The sequence below is a fragment of the Jaculus jaculus genome, chromosome 13 (genome assembly GCF_020740685.1).
Source record: "Jaculus jaculus isolate mJacJac1 chromosome 13, mJacJac1.mat.Y.cur, whole genome shotgun sequence".
Classification (NCBI taxonomy): domain Eukaryota; kingdom Metazoa; phylum Chordata; class Mammalia; order Rodentia; family Dipodidae; genus Jaculus; species Jaculus jaculus.
In genome coordinates this window covers 57,607,755-57,624,993 of record NC_059114.1, presented here as the reverse complement: position 1 = coordinate 57,624,993, position 17,239 = coordinate 57,607,755, and positions in this window count along the sequence as shown.

Sequence of the window (17,239 nt, the reverse complement as noted above, 5' to 3'; positions counted from 1 at the left end):
TTGATTTCTTCAATGAACCATTCATCATTTAGTAGTGTATTGTTCAGTTTCCATGATTTTGTTTATGCTCTATAGCTTTTCTTGCTATTGATTTATAATTTGATTTCCTTGTGATCAGATAGAATGCAAGTAATTACTTCAACTTTCTTCTATTTGTTAAGATTTGCTTTGTGTCCTAATATACAATCTATTTTAGGGAATGCTCCATGTGCTCCTGAAAAGAATGTGTATTCTGTAGCTTCTGGATGATATGCCCTATATATATTGGTTAGGTCCATTTGTTGTATAACCTCATTTACTCCAGAGGCATGTCTGTTTATTTTTTGCTGAGATGAGCTGTCAGTTGATGACAGTGTGGTATTGAAGTCACCTACAACAACTATGTTTTGTGTTATCCATGGCCTTAGTTCTAATAGCGTTTGTCTGATGAAGTTGGGAGACCTCATGTTTAGTATTGTAATGTCCTCTTGTTGGAATGTTCCTTTAATCAATATAAGGTGACCTTCCTTATCATTCCTAACTAAGGTTGGACTGAAGTTTATCTTGTCAGATATTAGAATAGTGACCCCTGCTTCTTTTCTAGGCACATTTGCTTGAAACACCATTTTCCAACCTTTCATCCTAAGATAGTATCAATACTTTGTAGAAAGGTGAGTGCCTTCGAGGAAACAAATTGAAGGATCTTGCTTTTTAACCCAGTCTCCAAAACTGTCTTTTGTTTGGGACATTGATGCTGTTGATATTAAGACTTTTATTGAAATTATATATTTATTTTTACCATTTTTCTTGTTTTGTAGTTCTTCCAGGTTTACCTTTGCTCTCTTGGATTATCTACTATGTGAGTATGGTTTGTTTTGTTCTAGGTTCCTTATATGTATGTTTTTCTTTCTCTTCATTATGGAGGCAGTCAAGTATTTTCTGTAGATCTGGTTTTGTCTTCAAATATTCCTTTAGCTTGCTTTTGTTGTTGAATGTCCTCATTTCTCTGTCTATTTGAATGGTTAGCTTTGCAGGATAAAGTAAATTTCATTGATAGTTATTATCTTTCAGAACTTGGAATATATCTTTTCAAGCCAATTATAATATGGCAAGAAGAGGTTCTTTCCAGGTTATGACTGCTTGGTATTTTAAAGGTTTCCTGTATCTGCCTTGGCATCTCTATCCCAATTTGAGCAAATTTTCTTCTATGATTTTGTTGAAAACTCCTTCAATGCCTTTGAGTGAAATTTTTCTCCTTCTACTATACCCTGAACTCTTATGTTTGATCTTTTCATAGTGTCCCGAATATCTTGAAATTTCCATTCATACTTTCCTATTAGTTTGTCTTTCTCCTTGTTGGACTGTATTAGATCTGCCACCTGGTCTTCTAGTTTAGATATTCTGTCCTATCGTTTATCAATTCTACCGGTGAGATTTTCTACAGAATTTTTAATTTCATTGACTGTGTTCTTCATTGCTAGTAATTCGGACTGGTTTTTCTTTATTTTTTTTTCTATTTCATTATTTATACTTCTTTTTCTGTTTTTACAATTTAAAATATATTTTATTTATTTGCTTGTTTGAGAGAGAAAGAAGCAGATAGAGGGAATGGGTGTGCCAGGGCCTCTTGTCACTGCAGAAGAACTCTAGATTCATGCACTGCCTTGTGCATCTGGCTTTTTTTTCTTTCTTTTTTTATTAGTTTTCTATTCAGCAAATACAGGAAGTTTGGTACCATTATTAGGTTCATCCATGACCTACCCCCTCCCCATTGGTATTTATATCTTTTATTACCACTTTATTTCATTGACTTGGTTGCCTGTGTCTTCTTTCATTCCTTTGATACCCTCTTTGATTTCTTTGAAAATATTTATAATCATTTTTTTTGAAATAGTTCTCTGGCATTTCCTCAAAATCATTGTCACTGGAGGTCATTTCTGATGCATTAATATTTTTGGTGGATTTATATAGTCTTTTTTGTGTTATAATGTACATATTTTGGCATCTTGGATTAATTTCATGCTTAGATTCTAATTAGCTGCAGTATTATTAGATATATCAATCAATCTGACATTATATATCTTCAGGGTAGGAGCATAAGGTGCTAGGTGTGGTTCTTAAGACTCTCAGAGTATCTATGAAAGTGATGCTTGATGTTGGGCTTGCCTGCTGTTAGAGTATTCAAGTAGGCTGAGTGGAACAAAATACAGTTGGATTCTAAAATTTAACTAAATAAGGTATACATTCAATAAAAACAACACAGAGTATTTATTCAAAAGTAGGTATTATGACAACCAGATCCTTTAACAAAGCCACAGTCCCTTAGGATGTGTGTTGCTCCACACCCTTAATCCTGTCAACTAGAAGGCTAAGATTTCTGGTCTGTTGAAGGTTCCAAGTCAGCTTTTGACCAAGTGAGACCTTTCCCTAATGAACAATAGAAGAGGATACAAAGCCTTTATAAAGCAGGTAGCAACAAATGACAAGCCCCAAATATAGTTTATTTAAGAATGGGCTGGAGAGGTGGCTTGGTGGTTAAGTGCTTGCCTGTGAAGCCTAAGGACCCCAGTTTGAGGCTCGATTCCCCAGGACTCAGGGTAGCCAGATGCACAAGGGGGCACAAACATTTGCAGTTTGTTTCCAGTGGCTGGAGGCCCTGACATGCCTATTCTCTCTCTCTCTCTCTCTCTCTCTCTCTCTCTCTCTCTCTCTCTCTCTCCCTGCCTCTTTCTCTCTGTGTCACCTTCAAGTATCTAAATGAAAATAAACAAAAAATATTTAAAAAAAGAATGGCAAATCCGACCATCCATCAGATTTAATATATAATTTATCCTGATATGGTAGGTGCAATTAGCACTTCTGATTCAAGCCTTATAATATTATTTGGTGGGTACTGATATGGTGTAATCCCAGTTACCTTTTGGGTGATTTTGTTCGCAGTTAAGCTGTGATCGGCTTTGAACATTTTCTTAACTATGTGTAAGCCATTTGTAATCTTTTTCCCTCTGGAAACTCCAAATTCACTTCATTATCTCAGTTTTGAGTATATTTTATTGTTTAACTTTGGGAAATTTTTCTTTTGGTAACATTTTTTATGAGAGGTGGGGGAGAGAGAGAGAGAGAGAGAGAGAGTGAGAGCGCATTGGTTCACCAGGACCTCCAGCTAGTGCAATCAAATTCCAAATGTGTGTCCTACCTTCTGCACATGTGTGACCTTGTCCACTTGTGTCACCCTGTGCATCCTTAGGCTTCACATGCAAGTACGTTAAGTGCTAAGCCGTCTATCTAGCCCTGTTGTTTAGGTTTTTGAGTTCTTTGTAGATTCTAGACATTAGGCCTCTCTCAGTAATATACCTGGTGAAAATTTTCTCTCATTTCATGGTAATCTATTGGCTCTGCTTATGGTATGTTTGACTGTGCAAAAGCTTTTAGAATGATGATATCCCATTGGTTAAATGATGGCTTAATTTCTTGGGCTTCTGGGGTATTGTTCAGGAAGTCCTTCCCCACTCCTATATCATGGAGAGTTCCTCCTAGTTTTTCTTCCAGTAGTTGAAGAGTTTTGGACTTATATTGAGGACCATTTGGAGTTGGTTTTTATGTATGGTGAGATGAGTAGGTTAATCCAGTCTGTCAAGCACCATTTGTTGAAAATGCTGAGCAAAACAGACTGGCATATTTTATTTTTCTATATAATAAGTTCTGTGTGCTTAGTATTTTAGTAAATTGTTTACTCACAATCTATTCTGTTTAATAGAAAATTATTGATGAAAAAACTTGAAATGGAAAATAAGTATTCTGTTTCTAACATGTAGTAGCCTTTCTGATATAAAAACTGTGATATACTACTCAAAATTCTTTCTAAACTAAGAAACTGAGCAAGGTATCAAAAATAAGTATACAGGGCTGGAGAGATGGCTTAGTAGTTAAGCACTTGCCTGTGAAGCCTAAGAACACCAGTTCAAGGTTCGGTTCCCCAGGACCCACGTTATCCAGATGCACAAGGGGGCACACGCGTCTGGAGTTCGTTTGCAGTGGCTAGAAGCCCTGGCGTGCCCACTCTCCTCTCTCTCTCTCTCTCTCTCTGCCTCTTTCTCTCTCTGCCTGTCGCTCTCAAATATATAAATAAAAATAAATCAAAAAGTTAAAAAATAAATATACAATATTATTTTGCCTTACCAGAAATGCAGATCACCAAGAACCAGAGAACTCAGATAGCTATATCAGAATTGGTACCCAGTTTTCTTTATGATGTCAGACTACAACATATGTCCATATATACTTAACATGTTGCAATATTATTTTGTTATTTTTATGATACTAGCTGTTTTGTATCTACAATCCACTATACACAAAACAGAATCACTCAGCCTTACCAGCCACAAAATTCTATCACTTCTCCAGTGAATAATTGTGAGCAACAGAGAAAAACACAAAAACCAAGGTGCTTCCATTTTTAAAAGTAAATATTTCAGTGCCATTGTTAGATAATATGGCTAATATTCAATTTTGTTGTTTGACAAATTCTCACTCTAATTACTTGAATAACCACCATAATTGTTTCTGGACTTATTGTGTAGTCTGTTTGTGAGAAGAAATGTATAAACAGTTTAACATGAATACTTGGTCAGAGTTCAGGGAGAAGGGGTTATTCTCTTTAAACAAGGTTAAAGTACAAAGCCTGGAGCAATAACCTTCCTTGAAACTAATTTGTCAACCTCAAGTGTTTTCTCCTAGCTACTCCTGTATGAGGTTAGATTGGGTTACTATATTTTTCTCTGCATATATGGGACTCTATTATGAAAATGATTTTTTTAATATAAGTCATTTTTCCCAAGGTCTTCAGAGAATTAGCTTCAATGTAATTCTAATTAGCATAATTAATTTGTAAAAGTACAAATAATATGCATTAATGGAATATGCCATTTACCTTAATTCTAGTGCAAGTTACATATGAAGAAAAAATTATTTACATACTCAAAGGAAAGTAAAATTTTAATTTAATTTATATAATAACATTCTAATAGAATGGATATACCCTTGTAATTAGATGTTATTTTATTAAAATAAAATTATTATTTTACTCAAAAATTTACTAGAATTTTTATATCAGCTTTATATATGCCACTAATATATGCTATTCATTTTGTAATGATTATTTGTGCATCATGATATATCAGGTCATCCATGAAACACAATTGTGTGTCTTTTTGGTCTAAATAAAGAGTAAATTTTAATAGAAAATAATATCCTATAAGGCACCCCAACTTAAGTGCCAAAAGGGAGGCTATTATCCCTAGTAATAGCTTTGGGTTCATGCTTTGGATTTGGGACTTTAATTTTTCCTCATATAAATTGACAGTTTGTGACAAAAGCTTGTCTAATTTGTGTTTATTATGAATGTACATTGATTTAATGAGTCTTCTCACTTTCATAATCTACGACCTATACCAAATTTTGTGAATATGTTGCATTAAGTGGAAGAATAATGTAAAATTATTTGACACAATTTATATTTTAAGAAGCTCAAACTGAACGATGTTATAGGAAACTCATTCTGGAACACATTGGAATGTCCACTGTATCCCATGAGCTCTTTGAAGGGGGACGAGGCCATGGAGTATTCTGATGGGGGACTTAAGCCTGAATAGTAAGGCAAACATTCCCTGAAGAAGTACTGTTGGATGCAGCAAATGTGGACATTTAAAGGCATAAATATACATCAGACAATTCCAATGTATTTATTATTTTATTTTCATTTCTTTCTAGCCAAAAAGTCTATTTCTACCAAGTATGATATAGCAGACAGCTTTAGGTTCACTGAGATGAGCTTGCAGACCAGGCCCACTTATGGAGGGAGGGATTTATTGAAGCTTGTTGATCCAGGAGAAGTTCCATGGTGTTAGTAGAAGCTGGCCTGCCTTCACAAAATCAAAGATGCACAAGCCAAAAGTGACACACTTTACATATCTTTAGATTGAAATCTCAAACCCACCACCACACCTTAAGTTCGGACCAGTGACACTGCCTCCAGCCAATGCAAACTACAAACTAATAAAATAGTGAATATTTTGGGGGCTATCTATTCAAACGACCACATATGAGTACTCTGGTAAACTCTGGAAATGTAAGCACAAGTTAGATATAATTCCAGGCATCAAGGAGTTCAACCTCTCAGGAGCCATTGGCCAGAGGAGTGGCAATCAAATTTGAACCTCTCACTTCTCACAATTCTACTTCTCATTTCCAGTTCCTTCTCTTGCATGGGAGGAAAACATGATTGTTTCAGTATCAAATAACATAATACTTTCCTGGATATTTTATTATTTCCTGTTTCCTAGTCTTCCCTGGTGTTCAGAGGGCACTGAACAGTTTTGGCAAGTGTGGTAGCTAAGTCACTCATAACTGGAACTGTAATGACTGAACAGAAGCAGAGCACTCTTTGCAGATGACTTTTTCAGGTGTGCTCTTTATAGAAGCCCTAATGGGCAGACAGTTCACTGCATCTCTCTAGCTGTTGGCATATGGCATCCAGGAGGACAAGGCAGCTCAGACAGCCCATCAGATTAACCATGTAATAGACCCAGAAGCTGCTTTAAAGCCATAAAGCAAAATTGCTTATGGAGTCTGCCAGCATGCCAGATGCTGCTATTGGAAGAAATATCTTCCAGTGCTTAGCATCTGGGCCTCATGGATGCCAGGGAGGGAGAAAAAAAAATAAGAGAAAGAGGAGGAGAAAAGAATTGGCAATTCACTATCAATGAGGTTGCTTTTTCAAAATGGGACTCTTTATATTTTTAAATGTCAGACACATTATGCTGCAACAAAGGTTAAAATTAGTCATCTCTTATGCAATCATAGGCATGCCACTGTTCACTCTCTACTCAGTACAGTCCTCAGGCAGCTGGTCGATTATTTCCTAAATAAATCAGCACACTGTGAATCTTGAATTTGAATGTGAGCTTTCAGTCTGTTTCCAATATGCTTATTTTATTGATATTTTGCATAAGAATATTCTTGCCAAGTGAATATAAATTCTATATTTAAACAAGGTAAGAAATAATGTTTTCAAATTAGAACTCACTTGTTTATTTTCTGACTGCCAAATACATAATTGAATATTATCACTAAAGACATAACTCCCAAATATTAATGCACTAATTTTCAATGAAACTGTTCTCAGCCAAATCCAAAATAGATTTGTCTAGAAAAATTTAAAGCTAATTAGATATAGTGTATACCAAAACATAATATTAATCTGTAATGTTCATTCACATAACTTATTAACTTTGCCTAACTTTGAAAAATACAGCCTAGTAATTAGATATATTAAAATTGATATATGTGTCACAATAGCTTATATTAACAATGATCATAAATACTGGTATGTTCTACTTGAATTCATGTTGTATTCTTTCTAATGAGTTTGTTTTTTTCTTTTCTTTTCTGTCTTTTTTTTTTTTTTTTTTTTTTTTTTTTAGTTTGTTTGTGTGGTTTTTGAGACAGGATTCTGCTATGTGACTCCAGCTGTCCTCAAACTGCTCATTCTTATGCTTCAGCTTCCTAAGTGCTGAGATTACAGATCCATATCATGATATTTATCAAATCAAATTCATTTAGCATTTATATTGAATATAAAATGTCTATGCTTCAATATTTAGCATGATAGCCCATATATAAATCCAAAAACCTATTTTATACAATTTTGCCACAGTGCTTAGTTATTTTTTCACCATTCTAACCTAACATTAGCCTGACTGTGTCCTAGAGATATTGACTTAAGATGTAATTTAATATAGACACCTGATACTATCTATCTGGTATTAAAAAGTCAGTTCCAGGAAGTCTGAAAATGGTGTATCTTTTAGTTATTAGTATAGCATAATATATTAATGATCACACTCTATTGACTTGGATTCTATGTTTGTGAGATTAAGATGGTTAGAGTTAGAGATGAAAAATGTTACACATCTCTTGAGAGTTAATTATTAAAATTCTTCACCACAGTTTTCTGGAGAGAATGAATTACTACAGGAATTTTTAAACTTAAAATTATTTTTAATTATTCTAAGTTCTTTGACAATAACTAAAGCTATTTAATTGTAACAAATGTTCTTATATGAACTATGAAAATGTATATCCATAGGTATAGCAATTATTATTCAAGATACCTTAGTGCTCATTTTTTTTTAATATGAACATAAGTATCTATCTATCTATCTATCTATCTATCATCTATCTGTCCATCATCTATCTGTGCTTTGTGTTGAATGAAGATATTCTTGGTAATTTTTATTACAGCAAATATAGAAATGTGAGTTGGGCATAGTGGCACATGCCTTTAATCTCAGCCCTTGGGAGGCAGAGGTAAAAGGATCACCATGAGTTGGAGGCCAACCTGAGACTACCTAGTGAATTCCAGGTCAGCCTGGGCTAGAATGAAACCCTACCTCGAAACCACCGCTGTCCCCCCCCACCAAAAGAATAGAAATGTGTATTAGCAAGCACTTAGCGAGTGTGAGAAGCAAATAATAATAGTAATAATAAGGTAGAAAGGAAGAAGGAAAAAATAATTGTTTTGATATTTAGTAAAACACAAGTTAGCAATGTGGCAATATCCTTTAGGAGACTTAAGAAAAGCAAGAGGTTGGGCTGGAGATATGGCCTAGGGGTTAAGGCACTTGCCTGTGACGCCTAAGGACCCAGGCTTTATTCGCCAGTATTCATATAAGCCAAATGCACAAGGTGGCACAGGGTTTTGGAATTTGTTTGCATAGGTTGGAGGCCCTGGTATGCCATTCTTTCTCTCTCTGTCTCTGTGTCTTTCCCTCTCTCATAAACAAACAAACAAACAAACAAACAAATAAATAAATAAATAAATTTTTAAAACAGAAAGACAAGAAGTGTTTAAAGGTAATAATGGTCTAACATAGGAAATGGGACTTATGGGAAAAGGTTTATTGTACTGCAGATGACACCCAGTTATATAATGAGAATGAAATTTGAATTTCAATAATATTATGGGTAATTAGATAGCTGAGATAAAACAGATTGATGTGAACTAATACAACATTGTGGAGAATGAAAAGACTGGAAATACAAGACAATTTTTATGAACCTATTTTGAGAGAGAGAGAGAGAAAGGGAAAGAGAGCAAGAGAGACAAAGAGAGGAGAGATGGAGAACTGGCAGTCCAGGGCCTAAGCCATTCCGATCTAACACCAGATGCACCTAGTGGGCATATGTGACTTTGCACTTCACTCACCTTTGTGCATCTGGCTGACATGGGATCTGAAGAGTAGAGCATGGTTCCGTAGGCTTTGCAGGCTAGTGCCTTAACTTCTCAGCCATCTCTCCAGCTCTCTTTTGTAAAGTTTTGTGTGTTGTCTGTGTGTGAACAGTTGGCTGAAAAGCAATATGAAAAATAAAATAAGTGAAGTCCTGAAACAAAGAGTAGTTCCATAATTCTATTAACATTCAAAAGTGGGTCACTTCTAATTTGCTGTACTCACTTAGGATGGAGATACCTCTCCTAGTGAAGAACATAACTGAATGCTTATCTTCTTAAAGGAAGAAAGAGGATGTCTTTTTTCAGTACATTTACATGAAAAAAGTGACTATTGCAGTGTTAACTTCAGTATCCAGAAAGCATTATTCATTCAATTTTTTTATAATAAAGAAATCAGAGTACAGTTTCATTGATGTCTTAAATACTACAAAATAGAGACACTTATCCTGCTTATATTGACGTTAGTTGACTCTGGTTAATTCATACTTTCACAATGCACTGTACAATTGTAGTAGGATGCAGTCTTGTTTTTTTTTTTTTTCTCTCCAAAAACTAGAGCTTGGAAGTAATTGATAAAGAAGAAAACATAAAAAATCTGAACTCCTGAAATAATGTGTTAGTTTGGAAAAGATGACAGTTTATAGGAAGGCACTGACATTTTGAGGATATGAAACAATCACAGACAAGCCACAGACTACATTTGTAGAAATATCAATGTCAATAGGGTAAATGGTAAAAATATCTCAAGTCATGAAAGTAGTACAGTGTTGTTTAATCCTGGAATTCAAAATCACCTCATGAAACTTCAAAGGCATTGTTCTACTTTCTAACAAGGAAATGTATATCTTTAAAAAATATATTATTGCTCTTTTTATAAAATATATTTTATTTATTTATTATTTGTGAGAGAGAGGAAGAAGCAGAGAGAAAGAGAGAATGAGCACACCAGGGCCTTCAGCCATTGCAAAGGAACTCCAGACACATTTGCCCCCTTGTGAATCTGGCTTACGTGGGTCCTGGGGAATTGAACCAGGGCCCTTAGGTTTCACAGGCAAATACCTTAACTGCTAAGCCATTTTCCCAGCCATATTAGTGCTCTTTTAATGAATGTAGAGTATATCCAAGTCCAATTGTCTACCAACCATCCAAACTAAGGAAAAACATGAGCACATAGCTCCTGAGTCCATTGTTGTTTTACTTTAGTCAATTAAATGAAGAATTTTATTGAAATAAGTTCCCCTTATGAAGTCAAAATTGGCTTCCAGTTCATGATTCTTGTGCCTTAAGCAGTGCAGTTACTGTGGGTACCACCAGTCTGGCACTTCATTTTCTTTTAGTATTAAAATAAAATAGTGATACTTATTATATAACATTGTCTTAAAGTATTTACACATGGTTAATTTGAACTAAGAAGACAGTTTAATTCATAGGATTCATATAGAATGGTGATTGCTATAAGCCAAAGGGATGTTTTAGAAAATGGGAGTCAGAGTATAAAATTAATGTTACTAAGGAGGAATGGATTGGAGACACTTACAGAATCCTTTGTGAGTTCTTATGCTTACCAGATATTCTTCCTTGTATTTTCAAGAAGACTTTTGTTGTTTATAACTTCATAAAATGAGAAAAAAAAATATCTAGGGAAGGGAATTGTCTTCATTACAAACTTTCTTTAGCTTTCATCACAATTCATCAAGTATACATCACTCATACCAGATTTCATTCCTCTGCATTTCATCTTATATTCTAACATCTTAAAATCCCAAATAAGTGTTAGCCTGTCAGCTTCCCATCACCCCCTGAAGTAGAGATGATAATGTTCTCATTGTACTATCTCTGAGTCATATGAGATAGATGTTTCTTACACAGCTTTGTTTTCCCTTCTAAGTTAGAGTTTCGTGATTGCATTACTACATGGTGACCATTCAGATGGCCAGGTACTTGCAGGTTTAGGCTTTTTTTTTTCTAAAATAGGTCATCTAACAGCATCCCAGGATTCAACTTCATAATACTGTAGTCCAGGTATCATATGTGAATATAAACATGTCACCAGAAATTTCAAATGTCCTTTCTGAACCTAACCAAACCAGTGCTCTAGATACATATGTTTCTGACTTATGTCTAACAATATCACTCACATTTCATGATATTCTGAGTCTGGGAAGGACAGAAGATAGTTCATTGCAGTATGAGTAAGTGGAAATGAGTCAGTACCCTATTTTGTTCTTGAATAAATTTCCCAGTGGAAATCTCAGACTGTATATTATTTGCCTGCTGCTTTTTTGTTTATTTATTTTGTGTTTCAAATTATTGTTTGAGTAGAATTTCCAGTTTGAAGAATAAGAGCCTCACTGGCATAAAGCAGTTCTTGTGTTGATTTAGATGTGAATTCATCAGTGATTTCCTCCCATACTGAGTGCTTGCTAGTGTTCCATACTGAATTTGGTGCTACAGCTATGGAAATGCAGACCATTCCGTACAGTGGAAAATCTAAAATAGGGCTTAAGCAGAGGCTCTAAATTTGTCTGTAATGTGTTAAGTGCCAAACTACACTCAAGAAATGGTTTTCCAGGACAATATTCCCTAGTCTGTGTAAGAAATTGTTCATAGATAAAATATTTGATCCCACCTGAATCTTTCTTTTCATGTTATAGATTACAAATTCACATATCTCATTTCAGAGAAAATAAAATCAACATTTTCTGTCTCACCATGATGAGATACTTTCCTGATAAAAGTTGTTATGCCTTGTTAGTGGTTAGTCACAGAGGCATGCACAGAAACCAACTCATTTGTATTTTGTTAAGAAAAGTCATAAAGCACAGTTCAAAGTTATAGGATTTTATCAACTTTGTTGCACTTAATATTCCAAATGGACAACATTCTGAATTCTCTTGAACAATTAATGGACACAACATGGATCATGGCAACAATATCTTAATCATCTTGTTGGTCAGGAGTTGCAGAATTGGTGTCAGCATGTTTGCACCTGTTTATGAATACATATTTCACTTATTTTATCTAATACACAGTTTTAAACAAGACCACTTCATTTTCTAATGAGATAAGATTAAAGCAGATGGCATCGTGTTAAACATAAAATGAACAAGTATATAAATAAGAAAGGTTTTCTAATAGGCACATTGCATGCATTGATTTATTATATTCACACAAATTAGAAAATTATTCAGAAATATTTTTGCATTGTATCAAAGGGAACAGTTCAATGTATTAATTGGTTTTACAAAGTACATAATTGGAGGACATTATCAGGGAGTAAAATGTTACAAAGATAGAATTTTTAAAAATAATAATAAATAAGGTGTAACTATAGAAGAAAAAACTCTAAGAACTTTGTTCTCTTCTGAGGAATTCAGGAAAGACTTTGGAGAGTACAGAACATTTAAAATGCCCATGAAACATGAAGACAATTTAAGCTAGTAGGGAAACTCCCTTTGTGAGGGACTGGTTTGTTTGGGGGACAAAATGTGTGGAAAAGAGTATTAAGGTAGTTCAATCCAAGACATAAAAGGTGGTGTCAATAATCAAATTATTATTTGGTAGATGTTTTTAGTACCTTAAATTAAATACAAATAGCAGAGCAGAATTAAATTATCATTTTCAGTCTGAGAAAAATATTGTCGAGTTTTTTAAAAGTATTTTTATTTGTTTATTTATTACAGATAGAGAGAGTGAGAGGGAATGGGCAAACCAGGAATCTAGCCACTGCAAATGAACTCCAGATGCATGTGCCACCATTGTGCATCTGGCTTATGTGGGACCTGGAAAATCGAACCAGGGTCCTTAGGCTTCACAGGCAAGCACCTTAACTGCTAAGCCATCTCTCCAGCCAAAGTATTATATATTTGAAATAAAGTTACAAATTTATTTACTTTTTCAGTGTTTTAAAATCTTACACAACTTCAAGAAACAATTCTCTTACAAAATCAATATTTGTGGGCTGGAGAGATGGCTTAGCGGTTAAGCGCTTGCCTGTGAAGCCTAAGGACCTCGGTTTGAGGCTCGGTTCCCCAGGTCCCACGTTAGCCAGATGCACAAGGGGGCGCACGCGTCTGGAGTTCGTTTGCAGTGGCTGGAAGCCCTGGCACGCCCATTCTCTCTCTCTCCCTCTATCTGTCTTTCTCTCTATGTTTGTTGCTCTCAAATAAATAAATTTAAAAAAATGAACAAAATCAATATTTGTAATTTTTCAAAAAGAATGGGAAGATCTTTAAACACAAAGTTTTACTGAATGTAATATATGCAACATATTTCTGTTTTATTGGAAGTAGCTTGTAATTTCTTTTTTTTTTTTTTTTTTGCTTTTTCTTCATCAGTCAGGGTGCTCTGATAACTGAAAACAAATGTTCATTTGCACCACATCACACCATCAAAATTTCCAGCCTCAGGCAGAGAGACAACAGTCAGGGAACTGAACGCAGTTCTGTCTCTCTTTACTCTGATTCTCTATGTATGTTTCTCTTCTGAGAAGTGGTATGTAATGAGGTATCTCATTTGTGCCAAATTATCTCTTCTTTCTCCAAGATTTTCTGGTATTGGTAGGTAAGGATGAAGGAACTCTATCCAAAGAAATAGTTTCTCTTCTCCCGAAATTATTACACATACTAGGAAAACTAATGTTATTTTACAGCTGACTTCTAGCCAAGCAACAAACATCTTTTTAATTAAATAAAACATCTTGCCAAATGATAGAATGATAAAATTTTAAGTAATGAGAAAAATTAAGGGTATTATGAGCTTTATTTTATGATATAATAACCTATTATCTGTCGAGGCCAAATTAAAAAGTCATATCAAACACTGTATTTAATTATTTTGTTTCCACATATAAATGTCTTTGTATTCACTAATATTTGGTATGTTACATTATCACCTTTCTGTATAGAAGATACCACCATCAAAAATGTGACAAACACATTTATATATAAAAGATGTGAATGTTAAATGATTCTGTCACCAAGAATACCAAGTAATGCACTATTGTTTCTTCATACTTTGTATTCCAAAATGCTAAAAAATGTCACTAAAATTTGAGTTAGGAATCAAAATACTTCTTAGTATGAAAAACTAAAATTTAAAGTGACATATTGATTGGAGTAACTAGTTTACTATTGGATCTTATAAGCATTGTAAGTGATGTTTTGTTTATTTAGTATTAGTCTGCAATATTAAATTTATGAAATTCATGACCAAACATACTCAAGGCATATGTGATTATCTCTATTACATCTCCAGTATATCCTGCTTTAAATAATAATGTGATTGATTATGAGTCCACAAACAAAATCCTCTTGCATTAACATTTAAGAGCATGACTGTTGCACAGAAGTGTGAGATGGCAGCTGTCATCCAACCACTTCTTGGCTGCATGATCGATGGTGCGAACGGAGATAGATGCTATTGACATACAATGGCAACTAAAATGCAGGGTGTGCATGTCAGTAATGAAAGAGTTCATGCTTAAGTGTGAAAAATGAAGTTCAATTTATAGGACTTGAAAAACAGTTGCCCATTCAAAACAGTAGCATGAACATTGAATATAATAGCTGTTTGGGGTAATGAATAAAATACAAATAAAATATTAACTATGAAAGAAAGAAAAACCATTTCATTTTATCAAACAGAAAATAGATACAAAGTTATTTTTTCAACTCCACTTACATTTTACTGTGTCATTAAAAAGTGTAAGAGTCAGGGTAGAAACTGATGTTGAAAATAAATGCTCTCTTTTTTAACATATATGACATTTTATCTGTCATACTTAGCTAGTGGAGGAATAAGGAAAAGGAAAGAGATATTGAAAGACTTAATGTTAAAATACAAATTGCAACTGGTGTAACAATTTTGAGCACAGTAATATCTAAACTATTATTTTATTTATGCATTATTTATTTATTTTTCAGGTAGGGTCTCACTCTAGCCAAGTTGATCTGGAATTCATTAAGTAGTCTTAGGCTGGCCTTAAACTTGCAATGATCCTCCTACCTCTGTCTCCTGAATGCTGGGGTTAAAGAATTGTGCCACTTCTGCTGGCTATTATCTTAGTTTTAGCTGCACAAAATATAGTTAGAAAATTGTTGATATTATTTATGTTTATTCACATAAAACATTATAAAATTTACCTGAAGAGAAGGACAAAGTAGTTCAATGAGAAAAACCTTGTAGAAAAGACACATGAAATGAAAAATACACATATAAATGTAAATGTTATATCAGTCACATAAAGAAGGGAATGAGAAATACATTATTGAGAAAAAAAATGGCATGAGAAGCATGGTCTTCATAAATATTACATGGGAAAGGGTGGTAAGTGTAAATGACACAGTATAGATGATCAAATTATAAATTGATTTTTTCTAGTGTGTTTACCATCAGAAAACTGATACTGATGTCTTTATTCTGGAGATATGAAAGTACTATTTCCTTTTATATTTAAATAAAAAGTGTAATATAAAATTATAGACAATATAGAAACTGTCATGTGATCAGATATGATCAATATTCCTATGTAAGAAATATGATTTTATTATTCTAGAAAAGTCAAACTCTCAGCGATCCTCCTACCTCTGCCTCCCAAGTGCTAGGATTAAAGGCGTGCACCACCATGCCCGGCAACTTTCCGTATTCTTAATTTGGAGGCCATGCATATGTTTAAAACTCATCCACAATGCTTATCTGTGTGGGTTTTGTTTGTGAGCATGTGTGCATGGAGAATCCATGCCTTCCTCTGGCAGGAAGGGCCAGCACTGCCTAGAATAAGGTGCACTGGAGCCACAGATTGCAGTAGCAGAGCAGACGCTTCAAGAACCCGGGCTTTAGAGCTAAGGTCAGTCAGTTTAGTGCTTTAAATGCTTGCATTGCTTGCAGCTTCAATGCAATGCTTGCATTGGAAGCACTTACCCAGTACCAACACTAATCCAGAAAGCATGTTGAAAACACAAAAACAAAACTCATAAGTTATGGTGGTGCTTAGAACATAGAGACAAAAGAGAAGATTGGGTACCTGGGGATCACTGGCCAGCTGGTCTAGCAGATTTAGCTAACTGCTGGCCAATGAGGTACTCTGTCTCAAATATATATATATATATATATATATATATATATATATATATATATATATATATATATATGGTGGAGCACAACTGAGGAAGATACCAATACTAACTCTTGGACTTCAAACACATGGAATGTATGTCTGTGACCATACACACATGGACTTTTGTGGACATTCACATAGCCTCAGGTTGTCTTGCATCATTCTGCATTCTAGACATTCACTTTGCTTTATAATATCCAAAACTTGACCACTGTATCTGTCATATTATCACTGCAAAATATTATCTGTATAATTATATGAGAATAATGTTTATCTAGCTCTCCTATGTTTTGCGAACAAATATATAGCAAATACTATTTTTTTTTCTTTGTTTGGAAGAAGTATAGTGATGACACTCTAACTTGTAAAAAGCTTACAAAATACTAAGATGCTAAAAGTTTTATATTAATTTTGAAGACAATATTGGTAATTTTAATTGTGAAAAACCTTTTTTATTAGATGTATGTAGCAGCACACTTTCTAAATAAAAGTAGAATTCAGTGTGCAGAAAAGAGGCAGCCCTAATCCAGACAATGAGATAAAACTTCAGCCAATCCTGAAAAGATTATTTAGGACACAGCCCGGTGCTACTGGCAACACTGTACATCACTGGAGATAAATCCAGAATAAATAACATGCTTGATGCTTCTAATTCCTTAAAATCAACATAAAAACCTTGCAACCTATTTCATGCCAGGTTTGAGAGGTAGTGATAGTGTTGGAGAAGTCACAGGATATAGAGCAGTGATAGCAATGAATGGTGCAGCATTGAGGGGGTGCTTGGGTAGACAGCAAAACAAGCCTTGAAAAGGTAAATTGAAGTATTTAAAAACATACCACTTTGCTCAGCTGTC